The following is a 17,145-nucleotide window of genomic DNA, read 5'->3' as shown; positions in this document are numbered from 1 at the left end:
CGGTTTTGTAAAAATTTAAATTTCAAACACTCATAAAAATTTTTTGTCTGAATCCGGTAGAGTTTTTTTTACAGATATTTGAAGAAAAATGTATGGAGAACCTTGTACCAAATTTTCAAAACTTAGTTATAAATGAAAAAATTTTTATGATTTTTCAACTTCAAAATTACTTGCAAATTTTCGCGTTTTCTACAGATTTCGTAAAAATTTGAACTAAAAATGCTTATAAAAAAAAATTGTGACTAACGATTTTTAATTTTTTTTAACTACAATAAAAACAACTCATAAGGAACCTTGTATTAAATTTTCAACAACTTTTTGGTCATCCAAAACTTTTTATCGACACTTAAAAAAAAATTTCTCAAAAAAATCGAAAATTTCAGTGGTCTATAAATAACTCCAAAAAAGTCAAAATTTGTTGAAAATTTAACTATATACGGATACCACTGACATTAACATTTGGTGAAAATTTCAAGTATTTTCAGTGATTAGTTTTTGAATTACAACCATAAAAAAAACGATTTGGTCGAAAACTGGTTTTGCGTAAAAATTCCCGTTTTCCGTCATTTTTTTTTGGTTTTTCCCGGCGCTTTTGAAAACTATTGGAAATTTTTTACTTTTGACCCCCCAAAGTACAAACTACATTCACTTTCCTATCCGAAACAGAGTCCACTTTTTAAAATCGGAGCACTTTTACTGCTCCAAAACGTGGTGACAGACACAAAAAAAAAAAAAAAAAAACACACATCATTGTAAAATCAATACATTCTTCACTCCATTCAGAATCTAAAATTTTTAGTTAAAGCACACGATTGTTTTAAAAAAACAAAAAAGAAGTATACAGTCTACTCTCGATAATTCGTAGATGGGGGGACTTTTGAAAAATTTCGAATTACCGAGAGTTCGAATTGCTGAGTAGTTCAAACATCGAGAGCAAAAAAAAATCGAATTACTGAGACTTAAGAAAAAATAAATTTTATTGTACGTTGATCTTTATTAATGTACGACTGTACGTATATAATTATTAAATATTTCAAAAAATTAGGCGGTACCTATTACCAGTTATATATTTATTGTTTTTAAAATGTAAATTAAACTATATAGAATATAATTATACTATGAAAATTAAATTTTTTTTTTCCAAAATTGCCAGACTTGTAGTTTTTAAAATTAGTCGTACTTTTTAGAAGACCTTTATTTTACAACTAACCAAACGGAACCAAAATAAAATTACATATAAGCTAAATTTCTACACGATTTTATAGTAAATTATTAATTAAAAGATTATAAAAAATATATTTGTTAAATAAACTACGAATTACCGAGCGTTGAACGGATGAAACTACGAATTGTCACGAATTAGTGGCCAATTTTCTCAAAATTTAATTTCGAACTATCGAGTGTACTTAAATGAATGGCTTATAGTTTTATTTGAATTATCGCGAGATTTTCAAGAGAAAGAGCATTTAATTCGAATTACCGAATAACATTTCGAATTATCAAAAGTTTAAATCATCGAGAATCAATTGTATTTAATTTTTAAAAAAAAAATCATGACCAAAAATTTACACGAACTAGTTAAAAAAATAAATTTAAATTAAAAAAAAATAATTAATTACCTTGTATTTCTCTAGATTTGTTGTAGTGAAACTGACTCTATATTGTCGGATGGAATATTTTTTTGTACAAAAAACGACTCTCTACATCCACTGAATTGATCGGTGCATACTTCGTTCAAGAGGTTTATTCAAATTACAACACTAAATCTTAAATTTTGAAACGTTTGATATCGATGTTGTAGGAATACTGACCGTACAGGTACCTACTGCTTGCTGTAATATGTAGATCGATAATCTATATATTTAATATTACATAATATATTTAATAAACAAGCAGATAACGAAAACAATAAAAATCCAACACCTATAACGCATTCTGGGTTTTTACGTTTCTTATTACCTAATTCAATTTTTTATTATTACTATATAGCATCACAATAAACATATTAAAATTCTACAGCTGAAATAACGGAAAAAGGCAAAAATAAATTGGTTTGTTTGGAATCAGATTGACGCGATACGAATTTATATATAAAAAATAGATTTCTATCTCATTTATATATTATATAAAAAAAGAAGCACATTATGCTTTAAAATTCGAGCCTTAATTATCATAAATCACTCTCGAATTCGAAAAATGAAGTACTTTTACTGCTCCATAATGTGTTGATAGACACATAAAGGAAAACCAAACAAACACATCATCATTATTATTGTAAAATTAGAATCTAAAATTGCAGTCGGTGAGATGGAATAAAATGGCATGAGGCCTATGGAAACAGAACCTTCGTAAAATATACGAATATAATATGTCGGTGATAAGTATCGGACACATTGATTGATATTTATTTATATATTATATATGTATACACACAAACACATTTTCAATATATAATACGAAACACTCGATGTATTACACGTCGCCTTGCGTATTATTTACCAATTATTTATTACCAATGCCAACACCAGATTAACAAATAATAATGGTCTCTTTTTTATATTTATACCAAATTGGTTAATATACGTCATACGTTTTCAACACATTTGTAGCATAAATTGTTTTTTTTCGATTGTTATTCATTATCATTGTGTTATATAGGAATAAAATATTTATTATATTATATACTTTATAATGGGTTCAATCGACTTACTCGTATTATAGTCGGATACGCCATACCAGTAAAATATTTAATATAACGTTAAACTACTTAATAGCCAACAGTGATAAATATATCAACGAGGTTACTATGGTAACGTAATTATAGTAATCATTGGTTGATAGGGGCAACCTAAGTATAGATACTATAATGTATAATTATAACGTTATACAATATTAGTTTCATCTTAGTTATTGTTTGGTTGTCATGGTATCTGTAACGGTCAGAAAAAAAATTTGGTTTGAAAAAATTCGTTCAGAAAAAATAATAACCGTATCCAATCATAAACATAAGTATATGTTTAATAAAATTTGTGGTATAAACGGTTAGAAAAATCCTGAAGTTGAAATAGATCATAAATTACTTTTTATTAATTACTTAAAATTATTCATATTTTTATGAGATACGTTACATATGAAAAGGTTGCTTTAAATTTAAATAGTTTATCCTAGGAAATAATTTTTATTTCACTTCTTATTTCCTCAAATCTCTATTGTCACTAGATCAGTGTTTTTCAACCTTTTGTTTCTGTAGCGATCCCTCAAGTAAGAATTCGATTTTTTAACGAATTCTTATTATATATTTTATAGATATTATAGACATATAATAATAGTAAACTATTAAAAATAAATAGTATAGTACTCGTATACTGCAATGAAGCGAAATGGACACGCTCTTGCAATATATATGTAATTACGTATTTATGCATTTAAGAATTTTATTGTATAGAAAATTAACTCACCCTTATTTGATTGTTAGGTTTGGCTAGTCAGCTATTCGATGAATGCAGGAGTAATAGATTAAAAAAAAAAAAAAAAAAATTAAAATTAAAATATTAATCAAAGACACGAGACTGACATTAAGATAACACTTTTATTATTTAGAACACAAAAAATACTATATGGCGATATTATTTACTATGAGCCCTTAACGCAGGACCGCTCCCAACGGCGCACGAAGGAAGAGTGTCGTTGTGTCCAAGTGGCCGATGGTCGATGGGTATCATTGGAGCCAATGGGATTGTTTATTTTAGATAAAGAAAAAGATAAGACAATTAATGACCGCAGATATCGATAATCATTATATAAACATCCGTGCGATTGTACATAATATTATAATTATATAATAATAATAATTATTATTATTATGGTGAATATATTAATGATTATGATGATTCCACTCTTTTTAGTATTACTTAGTTATGAGAAGTAGCTATCATTACAATACTATAATTAGTATATGTCCTAAATGGTTGGTTGGAGATCCTCAGGTTAGTAACATTACGATAGGTTATATAAGGTGGAGTGGACATTTTTCGAAAACAATGGTGTCGTGTGTAAATTGTATGGTAGGTAGTCAAAATAAAATTATTCATCTTAATCAAGAGTTGCGAGTACTGTACATCATAATATTGTGATATGAATTTATTTTAACTGACGTACGGCTTCTTTAATTGGATAAAATCGATAAATATATTGGACAGTGGAATTAAAATTATTTAATATACTTAATATTAATTCCATAATCAACAGTTACAATATGAACATTAAAAGTTTTTGTATATAATTTATTATGTTAGTAATTGTTTGCAATTAATGTTTGTTCAATACATCATTTCGATTTGCCTTTTGACATTTATGTTTATGGCATTATTTAATTAATCAAAAAATAGTTTTTTTTTTTTTTTTAAATAAAAATAAATTGTTTTTAAACCCAATAAACGACTTTTAAATTTTAATTAATATTTATTGTATTAAAACTAGGATACTAGTATAATCTTAAATGTATTATTTAATAGCTAAAATTGAATATTATTTTCAGAAAAATATTCAATGTTAAGTTCATGTTGATAGTATTTTATATATTATGATAATTTACATTTCCATAATATTTATGATTATATCAAGAGTAGGTACTTAATACTTATATATATATATATATATATTAATAACAGCCAAAAGCACAGAACCCACGAGACAGATAATATTCAATAAGCAAATTTTAAATTGGAACACTTAGCTTTTCATTTAAATTAAAAATTCATTATAATGTATGAGCACGATAGGTACCTATTTATAATTTATCAATATGATGAGTTTTTGTTTGTTATTATATTTTGAATGTGGATAATCCTATTCAATGTTAAATTTACTAAAATACACTAATTGAAAAAATATAATTAAAAATAACTTTGTTGTAGAGTTTAATGACACAAGTTTAATTGTGCTTCAAAATATAATGATTATAAAATATAAATAAAGATTCTAAAGAATTGAATTAAATCATTATTATAAAGTTTATTCATTAAACAAATTTAAATGTTTTTTAATAAATATTGTGCAAGGACCTATCTACAAAAAAAACTTTTAGTACCTATATTATTTAAATATCCTGCAGAAGTTACAACGATTATTAAAAATTATATGTTCATATAATACTGAACTTGGTTTAATATAAATTATATGCATATGTCATGGTGTTAAATTAAGATATTAAATTAAAAATAATAGATAATTAGAAATAAAAACAGAAATAATTTTGATAAAGAAGGTGGGATGTAAAAATAAAAGTCATATTATGTGAAGAAAATAATATATCAAAGATAAAACCATTAACCGAGGGAAATGATAATAAAATGATGCTTTAAATTTGGATCGAATAATGTGGTAGAACTTTATCCTCTCCTCCCGACCATTATTTAACACACACAGACATACACACCTCATTGTTCGCTGGCCACCGAATTTTTAAAAATCGGATTGAAGTTTTTTAACTGGCCTTATGCTAGCCAATTCATGTCATGTTAACCTACTGCAGGTAGAACTCAAGTCATAGAAACTCTTTACTTATACCTACATAAGATCTTCATCTGATCGTGCACAGTATTCTCGGCGAGTGTGTAGGCTAAAAATAACAATATTTTTAATATTTTACTAGAGTTTTATACGGGTAGTACCGGTAGTACTACGAGTGGATCGAAGTGAATGGATATATACGCCGTTTACAACGTAACAATGATGTGTTAAGGGTTTGTGTGTTTTAATAAAGTATAAAAGAAATATTGTTACCTCAAGGTCTTAGGATGAAAACATAGTTCGAATTTTAAATTGTTATTTAAGACGTCCCATTATGCACGGTTCATGTGTCGTTAAACGGTGCACGTTGACAAAGGAGAGTATTCTAGATACTCCGTTATTACTACATACCTATACTGCATTAGTCGTCCTTCCAACGTAAATAGATCCTTGATGTTTATTTATGTGATATAATATATTTTTCAGTTTATTCGCGAACAATTGAAATTTGATACACATTTTAGAAAACATACCTGAAACAAAAATTGATAATAACCTGTTGCAGACCTTCCTCATTGAAGGAATTAGCACATGGGCGTTATATTGTCTTCAAAAATTCGTTCAATGGATTCATTCCTATGGTAAACGCAATTCAAATCGATAAGTGATTCGTATGTGTACAGTAATAATATTGATAACGCATTGAAAAAAACCTTGCACACCGTAATAAAATTAAGGTAAAAAATAGGTAACACGATTATCATCTTAAGGCGAAGCGATTAGTGAATAATAAAACACTTGTGAAAAGTTTACTAAATCGTTTATACTTTATATTTACAAAATTAAACCGAATTGAATTTTAACGATGTACGTTATGGCCGTAGTAGGTGCTTTTTAATTTTTTTTTTTCGTAAATAATAAAAGCATACAGGGTGTGTTTTATTAACAATATTCTGTGCTCATTAACTTTATTTACTTCAATAATGAAGTTATTAAAAATTTGATTTTTGGAAATTTTAAATATACCTAAGCCTAAAGGGCTAAACCTATTAGAAACCTATAATATGAAACTCGTCAACGTGTAATTTTTATTTTTAATATACAAAGTTAAATAATTTAAAAATTACTGGTTTAATTTTTGATTTTGATACGTCAAAATTATCAGAAAAATTATTCAATAAATAATTTATAGTAAAAAAAGAGAGTTCTCATTTGAAAAATAAAAGTTTATAGTGCCACAAAATACTCTTAAAGTAGTACAAAAATCTGAAAATATTTATATAATATGACATTTAAATATATTTAAAATATTCAAAAATCAGAATTAGAACCAATTCATTATTAAAAGAAAAATTAAAAGTGAGCGCTTATTGATCACTTTGTATATCATAAAATATTTTAAATATATAAGTACCTAGGTAACTAACAAAAATTTAATATTTAATTTTAAAAAACTACTTGCATTACCTATAGTTAACACTAAATGTTTACATATTTTATGTATAGTTATAATTACGATCTGATAAATTCTTATTTAAGCGTTGTATTCAACACCGTATATTAGTTACGATTTTTAAGTTTTATGAATTTTATTATATAAACTAATTTTAATACATTTTTATTGAATATAATATTAAGGAAATACATAAAAAATAATATTATAATTAAAAAAAATAAATACCATTAGCGATGTTTTTCCGGTATAACTTTTTATAGTACCTACTTAGGTATTCATGACATTTAAATAGAAATAATTGAAATTTATGAAAATTTATGAACATGAATCTGAGTACTTGAGAAAGTCTTTAAATGCCTACTATAGTAGTAAGTAAGCTTTTCGACTAAGTCCAGTCCTCACAAAACTTTAAAAGATAGTGCTTAGCCGTATACCTTACAGTTTTACACGAAATAGTTACTTATTTAAAAAACATATTTGCATTAGTTAGTAGTTATTCAAATTCTTAACATTCACAAGTTACAAAAATAAATACATTAACATATTTTAATTTTAAAGCACTTTACAGTAAATTACATTATATATCGCTCAATATAATCAAGAGCGTTCATATGATCAAAGCTTATATTATCTAGTTAGGCCTCAGCCTAGTAATAAGTAGATAAATAAAATTTCACTTTTGCCCATAATTGTATCTTTTACCTCACAAGTTAACCTTTTACCAACTTTAGGTCTTCAAGCCACTTCAAATCGCTAACTGCGTACGTTTTAAATAAAATAATATTTATACAGTGTGTTAACGACAATGCCCCCTCTCTTTATACCATAAATTATAATATTTATCACATTTTACATTAAAAAACTGCACTAAATTATTCACACTACTTCATGAACTAGGGTTACTGACTTTCAAATTAATTAACATATACTATATAGAAGTTTATGCAGAGTATTTGAATTTTCATTATGGGTATTAAGAATATGTTATTGGATAATATTTAATTATTATAATAAAGATTTGTAAACGTATATTATTTTATCGATCGGTAGTTATATTCTTAGTATGTAGGTTATATACAACCATACAAGTATGTACAAGAATACATCTACGGAAATATATATATTTTTTTTACCATTAACGAAATTATATTGAACGATGGTTACAAATAAGTAGATACTTAGATATTAAAAATGAGTTTTAGGTACAGGTAAATATAAAAAAAAAAGAAACTGAACTAAAATATTAAAATGTATAATACCTATTGAGATTTTGTTTTCAATCAATATACTTAAAAGGTGAACAATTAATTTAAAATGATTGATTTCGTTTTATAAAATAAAGTATTGAGTAACAAACGAATTTATCTATAGTATGAAATAGAGATGTATTCAAATAAAAATCAGCGGTATGAGTTTATAGAATTTGAAACAAAATGCACGGCTGTTAATAAGAATTAATAAAACATAAAATAGTACGAATGTAATAAATTACATGGGTACGTATATAAGGCAAATGGCAATAGTTTTGAAATAACCGAGATATAATTTCACGTAAAAAGTACCTTTTTCGCAGTTTAAACATATATAATGAATTAAATTCAGACGTTCAACTGCTATGGATGAGATTTAAACAACTTTTTTGTTCAATGCATTTTAACTTTCTCTAATAATATAATATATACATTTTACAGTACGAACAGGACGACGTGTATACACATCACAGTAAATTTTAATTTTATCCCTCCGGTCTGCACAAAACGTTCCGCCGGAACGACAGAGCCGTCGCGCGCCTTCGAGTTGCGCTCGCCTCGGCGCAAAGTCGTCGACTACAACGGAAACGTTTCTCGGTGAACGAATTATACGCGACGGAGGTGGATGGTGCCCACCGCGTCCGGGACATCCGAACAAACTAGAGTTTTATGTTCATGTGAGTGAATAACACCGACTAATTTAAACATTTACTACTCTCTTTACGGCCAAAAGCTGAAATGGCAATGTGTCTTTTAGTACTTCCACAGAAATTTGCGAATGTATAACTCTTCCGAGATGAGTCACGAATAAAACGGTTTAGCGTCTGCGCCGTGTTAACGAAATATTATTGTACTCAAAGTCAGTTTTTTTTTTTGTTAAAAGCCACCGTTTTCACATTTTAAATCGGATTTTTTCCCTCACTACATATAATGCGCAGCGGTGTTTATATAATACGAATAGAGACAAGTGTTAACGTTAAGCCGAATTTAGCTAAACTGATGTATTATAATTTTAAATACATATTATAACATTCGATCAAATATTAGCAATTTTTAACGTTTATAATAGGTATAGATACCAAGTATAATGTTTGTTCACTGTAGTCTGAAATTTATAATACCTAATACAAGTAGTTCATTTTTATCCTAGAAGATAATTGTGCTTACAATAAATTCGGGACGTAATTTTAAATTTTTCCACTAGAACAACTACGTTTTCAGTGAAATACTGTGCCACGTTAAAAGCTTAAGACAAACTAACATTGCTAACATTGTGGTGCCGAATAGCGAGAAAGTTTGATAATATATTTTAAATTTCGCTCACACAATAAGAATGTCAAGTTATTTCTGAAACGCAGTTAGCTAGAATAATAGTGTGTAACATAAACGTTACGTTTTACTTTGACGATTTACGTAAAAGTTGTGCTTCAACAGTTATTAGTATAGTAATTTACATTTTTGAAATCTACTATTATATGAGCTTAGAAAAAAGAACAAAAAAAAAATTAAAACGATTCTACAACCATTATTATGCCTATACTTATTAGTTGACTTATTTAAAACTTAACAATGCAATATAATGTTATACGTAAGTACTAAATTGTATAAAACAAATATGATTCAACGGTAATTAACAATAATAATATTATTTATTTACTATTAAAGTACACCACAGTCAACAGTCATCGGTTTATTTCTCCGGAAAATTATAAGTAGGTAACTATTGACTACCTATGGTTTATTAGAAGACATCAAAGTAAAATATAAGTGAGTTAAACGTAGTTCACGGAAGGTATAAAGACTTAACGAATTGTTATAACTGATTATTTAATAATAGCTATTATGTTCTACTGCGAAATTGTAATTTAATTTACAATAATTCGTGTAAAATAAATTATGAAGTATTTTAACATTGGTTTCCTCATCATAAGATGAAATTCAGAGGCCATACTTTTATAATAAAATTAAAAAAAAATATCTCAATCCCTTACTAAATTCAAATATTATGTTAGCCTTTATAGAATAATCGATTTATAAATTTCTCTATTTGTTTAATACCTATAATATGCATTATGCACAATTATCAGCATTTATGTAAAATACAACAATCACAGAATTTCTTGCCTTAACGAGATAAAAATTTACTATACGCGTTTTTATTTTTGGTCATTTAAGAGCCTTAAGTGTTGAAAAATATATTTTAACAATATAATATGAATGTCATTAAGATAAGTTTTCGTTTAATATTTTATTTTTACATAATTTATTTGTCATATATTCTCCTCTGTTTCTTTGTATAAACATCAGTCTTAACAAGGAGACGAGATTTTCAGTATTATTATTAATACAAATCCGTTTATATTATAATAGTCTCCAACGTTCAAACAGACGTACCAAGTGAAATGGAAGAAAAGCTGCTGTGACACAAGAAAAATAAATAATAATATAAATAAATTGTGCAAAGATTTAGATACTAGCATTTTTACGGCACTAAAAGCAAAATATATTTAATATAATATAAATTGAAAAGCATTTTAGATCTTGAGAATTTTTTTCATTGTGTTTGTTGATCAAACTTGTGAAGTGTTGACTTAATTTTAACAAATATTATTGAATAATATGTTTATAATATAAAAGTTAACTACGAAAGTGTATTGTTTGAATATGTATTGTGTAAAATATTGTTTAGTATGATATTGAAGTGGGAAGACATGTCAAATACCCATTTCGTGTTAATAAATGTAATGGAGAGAATTAAAACATGTCATTACATTTTTTGGAATTTTTATTTTAAGTATATGCTCATATTCATTAAACTCTTAAAGTATTCTCTCTTTAAACAAAAACAAATAAATGCTATGAAATGTGTACCTAATAAAATAGATTTGGAGTAATTTTATTACTCACATTTTATATACGATATTGTGTAAACATATATCTGTGTTAATTATTTAGGGATGTACTCGTACTTAAGTCAAGTCAACTATTAAGAAATGAAATAATTATATTATATTTAATGCAAAAAAATATTAAAATAATCAATATGTGACTTATTTTAAAATACTACCAATATGTATTATCTATAAATATAAATGTTAACTAAATACTTGAGAAATGTTATAGTAGTTATTGTTAAAATAATAAAAACCAAAACAAGAGTTTGTAAGGTGTTTATCCAGTACTGAACTGTCTCCAACAAATAATTTTATTATACAATACTAAGAAATATTAACTGCATTCCAGAACACCTTATATTTATGACAAATCGTCGATACTACGGTTATTGACTAAAAAAAAAAACACATTACGATGATTGATGTTTGAAATAAAAAAAAAGTTTTTTTTATCTTATTTGTTTGTCTATATTTTCTTTGAAATTGAACTTGTCATTAATTTTTATAATATTTTTCCTATCCCTGTTATTCATTTTAATTACATTAAAAAGTGTTTACCTACGTTCTACGGTTTATGAATATATATATACATTATATATACACATAAAGTGTGATCAAGGGCCTTAAAAAAATATTTAACTTTTTTAATGTTTACCTAATACCAGTAATACTTATAAAAGTTCTTAATTTGTTAAATAGTTGTTTAGAAAGAAAGTTTGAAAACAATTTTAAAGAGAAAAAACAAAATTCAATATATTGAGACATTATAAACTTTATTAATTTGAATAAATTAATAAAATATATTTTTATCGACCTATATAATATATGTATGAAATTCTTCACTTTTAATATGCATATTAAATCATTTAATGTAATACTGTTTACTTTAACAGCATAATATAGTGTATATTATATACATATATATATAAATTTTTAAATACCTATACTCATTATTGAAAAAATGTATATAACATAGAAAACGAACGATATTTCTTACATGTTTATCAATGGGTATACCTACCTACTTCTTGTATTAATAGCTTAAAATCAATTTAAACATTTTGAATATTCCATTGTGCACAAAAAATGATAATTTAAGTAATAATATTTCAAGTTTCTTTTAAATAATTAAAAAAAAAATAGTTGAAGATAAATCGTTAATTATAGGTACCTATGACGAATAACCCATGACGTTAAAATTCTAACTTTCAAACTTTTAAAGATTGTGTGAAAATTGTGTTTTTGGATATTTTTTTTAATTACTAGGTAGGTATAAGAAAAATTTCTAATAAACTTTTAAATTAAATTTTCAAGTTTTTCAAAAATTTTAATGTTTGCTAGAAGCCTAGAAATGAACAAAGATAATTTGAAAATTAAATCAGAAAATGCTAATATAAATATTTTGTAAATATTTTGAGTCTCTACAATCTAAAAATTTTGGAATTAATAAAAAAATAAATGAAATTGATTTCGTTTTTTCCGTCTTTCTAAAATTTTATTTTTTTTTAATACTTTTCCTTGTTATATTATACATTATTGTTACCAGAAACCAATCTGAAGTTAGAAATGTAAATAGTTTTACTGCTTTGAAAAGCGATGACGTATAAAAAAAAAAACACATAAACATTAAAATACGCTCATTGCTCCGCTTAGAATTCGAAATAATAGATAGCACTTCAAACGTACTGAGTCATAAATCTATGATAGTATGAAAAAAAAGGTAAAATATAGTATACAAATAGTTATAATTGTATTATTCCTGACATATGAATTTAAAATAATTGCACTATTTATTTATATGTATTACTTTTTTTTCTACATTTTAGATAACATAATAAAATTTATAAATTTATAGTACATATTATTATATTATTAAAAGTAATCTATTATATAACATCACTCTTACCGCTCGGTATCTCGGTTTAAGTGTAATAGCCTCAGCCTCATGAGTAAATCGGTTTATCCAGTTTAAGTGTACCTCCGCCGGATGTGAATCAACATTTAGCGGTTAATTTCCGGACTAAAAATTAGCCTGTTACTCATTGTAAAAGTTCTCCACCACTCCGTAAAAACCCATTCAAAATTAGTTTTGCTGTTTTAAAGATTATCCTGCAAAAACAAACAGATATTTCAATTTTAAGTTTCTAAACAAAAGTTTAGATAAATTATAATACCTCGGTTGCGTACACCCGTCCACGGGGGTGATAGTTACTGTACATATAGTTGGATTTTGTTGACAAGACCATAGATTCAATATTTCTAAACATTATAATATAATAATAACGTGGTTTTACAATGGTACTTATTTTAAGCATAGCGAGATGAATGGCTAACAAACTGGAGGGCGTCTGTAGCCTTTTCGGTACTATTTAATAATGAATACCTAGTATGGAATCTACTAAATACCCGTACTTAATACTCGTATTTTAATATTTTTTTATGCTGACTATGAACATTTTTTAATAACAGTTTTGCATAAAATAATTTATTTATTAGTATTAATATTTAATACGCGAGTAGTATATTATTGAACTAATAACATAATATGTTAAAAGATAAATTATCGGGTACTGAGTTAGAAAAAAGAATAGAAAATTAAAGGAGGGAAAGGATACGTAATAAAATAAGTGGTACCAAAAAATACGTCTGAAAGAACAAAAACAAAACAACTAGTTGTAACGGTAGGGAAATTAAAACTAAGAAACATTTAATTTATATGCATTTAACTACATAAGTATATACTCTTGGTTATCAATTAATTCTTTTCAAATTATAGTTTATTATTCAAGATACGTGCAGAAACTGGGAATTTGCGCACTTACAAAACGAACCGTATTTTTAACTTGTTATTTATGTGTGTGGATAATTGTATATTATTTGTACATAAGGTACTTATTATTTTACACGATTTAGAATAAACTTGTTTTAAGTATTTGTGTTTTATAAATTTCTACTTAACATTAAAAATAAAAATGTGTGTTCAACGTATTATTAATTGAAATTTCGTTATCAAAATTATTTTAACATAAATTACATTTACTATTATTATTATTTTTAAATTAATCAACCGTTTCAATATACCTACCAAATGGTTTGAAAACGTATTACATTTAAATTGCATTTTAAAATATTTATCTATACCATCCGATTTAACACAATATCTTATTTTTAATGTTGTTGAAAAATATAAAAACATGAAATACATACCCAATACGAATGTTTTATTTGTGTGTTTATTCATTACGCGTTCAAAGCGACGTTTTTCTCTAATTGAGCAGACTCGGTTTCTGCATATAATAACGCGATTATATAATAATATTACGATGCTATTTACCGACTGTATTGCTTCGGTATTTACGAGGATTGAGAGATGCTTGTTTGAAAACTATATACGAATTTGAACTAATGTATGGATGATTAATTAACAGAATAGTAAAAGCATATAATATTATGCGTTCGCAGTAATAATAATGATTATTATTGTTTAAACATCAGGTTCGTACCTATAAGGCGTTTCCTTTGTACCGGAATAACTGGCAAAACAACGACCGGTGACGGTTATATGTTTGCTAGCGTATCACGCGGCGTGGCGCAGCATGTCAAAACAGTGGCAAATAAAAACAATAAAAAATTACGACCATATACCTGTACGGTCGAAAAATCTATAGATTTATTATAATTATTATGACCGTATAATACAAATCAGTCATTACGACGTGTATAATAATTAATCTCTGAGATTAGTCGATGTAACGCACTCGTTTTCTAATTATATATTTTACATTTCGATTATCGTAGTAATAGAAAATAAATAAATAATAATTATTATTATAGGTTTTTACTCTTTTTCAAACTGTTATCCACATTTGTATACTGATTAAAATAATTTTTCTACACACCGAAAAGAGTATATTAACAAGAATCGAGTGAAGTTAAGAGACGATAACACAGAAAATAATATATGCCCTTTACTATTTACCTGTTTAAAAACCAAAAAATCTGCTTCATATTATGATATTAAATTTATGGGTTATCTTTTAAATGTGAAATAAATAACCAAATAGTTTAATGTTACTCATGTTAAAAAAATATTAATTATGTAATTTTATGTTTTGCAAAACTATATAGTTTTAAATTATGAGTAGGTACTTAAATAACGTACCGTTTAGCTATTATATAGTTTTTTTTTTTTATCACAACGTTTGTCCGAGAACTGAGTGTTTCACGTTAAAAAAACACCTCGTCATACTATACCGTACTAATAACGAACTTTCCATGATATGTTTCGAACTAATAAAGCATTTGTTTTTTTTAACAATGAAATTTTATTTTGATTGGGTAGTTATATTCATATAACATAATATGATCGTATTTTGCGATATGGAAACACTTATTTTCATTACAGGTACACTTCGCAATTAGTTTAATAATGATTACCTGCAAGTTATAAGTATATTATAAAGTATTATACATTTATGCAATATTTTGTATCTATATTACCTAAGTATCGTAGAAGTATACAGCGATATACCTATAAACTTATGATAAGTAACGTAATTGAGAATGAGAGCGATTTCAAAATTAATATACATAGAAAATAATTCATACCTCCGTATCAAAATTTTATGACTTGCAGCATATCAATTTTGTCCTTCTATATCACGTCTATAAATAAAAAAATAAACAAAATTATTAAGTCGTAAGTTTAACAATTTTTCCATTTTTTAGCATTATGTCCTGATTCCTAGGCTTTTTAACAAGTTCATCAATTATCTCTTCGTTTGGTACCTATTGAAGTATCTAATAAATTGCCAACATTGTCAAACCAAGTAATTTCTACAAACAAAATTAAAACATTTTACTTTTAAAGTATTTTGAAAATTAATTTTATACAAATAATAATAATTATTGTAGTCACTAATTTCTGACATATAGTTTTGAAGATAAATTTTTATTTTTTTTTAGACTAAAATATTCTTTCTAGTGTACTTGTAGAAGTAGCGGAAGTATAAATAGTATTTAGAAAAAAGTATATTAGTAAAAATATCGGAATTACACAAATTTAATATATTAATATTAAAGTTATTGTACTGTGTGCCGGACGACGGCATGGGTCGTACTGTTCGTTAGAATATTGACTATTCACTATTTACGTACATAACAACATTTGTTTACATTAAATGTAAATTTCTAACCTATGTTTTTATTATTAAAATATATTTTTAAGATTGCGAACTGCGGTTTTACCCATTATCGAATTATTTACTATTTAAAATCCATATAATTACCGTAATTAGGTACTTAGTGTATTGAAGATAACAATGTAAGTGAAATTGACCGTTTATTCCGCCATCACCTTTAATGGATATTATTTTATCGAGTAGATATAATAAACTAATAATATACGTAAAAAGTTAAACATTTTTTTATTTATTTACATTTCATAATAATTTATAAATTTGTAATTGAATTTTTAATTTGTAGGTACACGACAATATATGGATACACCTCATTGGGGGTTGGGGAGATATATTATTTCTTCGTATTACGCATTTGATTATGGTGATAATGATATTTATTTATTGATTTACTTACTCATCTATCGAAATGTGGTCAGCATAATCTGCAGATTACATGTATAATGTTTTAACTCAGAAGTGTTGTTCAAAAAAAAAAAAAAAAAACTATAACGGAATTACGGGAATAATACACCGGAAAATTGAGAGTGGACGTCCTTTTATATATTATTATATAGGTGTACGTGTATCCTGTCACCAGGATAGAACCACAGGATTATTTCAGTGAAAATGATAATAAAAACCACCGACGGCAAAGAATAGTGAAATACGAGCTTTTTGCGGATACATAAATGCACGTTATTCTACCCACACTGTTCGTCGTGTATTTGATGACCAAAGCCCGGAGCATATCCGGACTAAGATTTGTTATAATATTAGACAAATGTGTAATATATATTTTATTAATATTTATTATATAATATTCACATAAATACTGCAGCGTGTAAGTACATAAT

The sequence above is a fragment of the Aphis gossypii genome, chromosome 3 (assembly GCF_020184175.1).
Source record: "Aphis gossypii isolate Hap1 chromosome 3, ASM2018417v2, whole genome shotgun sequence".
Taxonomy (NCBI): Eukaryota; Metazoa; Arthropoda; class Insecta; order Hemiptera; family Aphididae; genus Aphis; species Aphis gossypii.
This window is presented reverse-complemented; position numbering follows the sequence as displayed.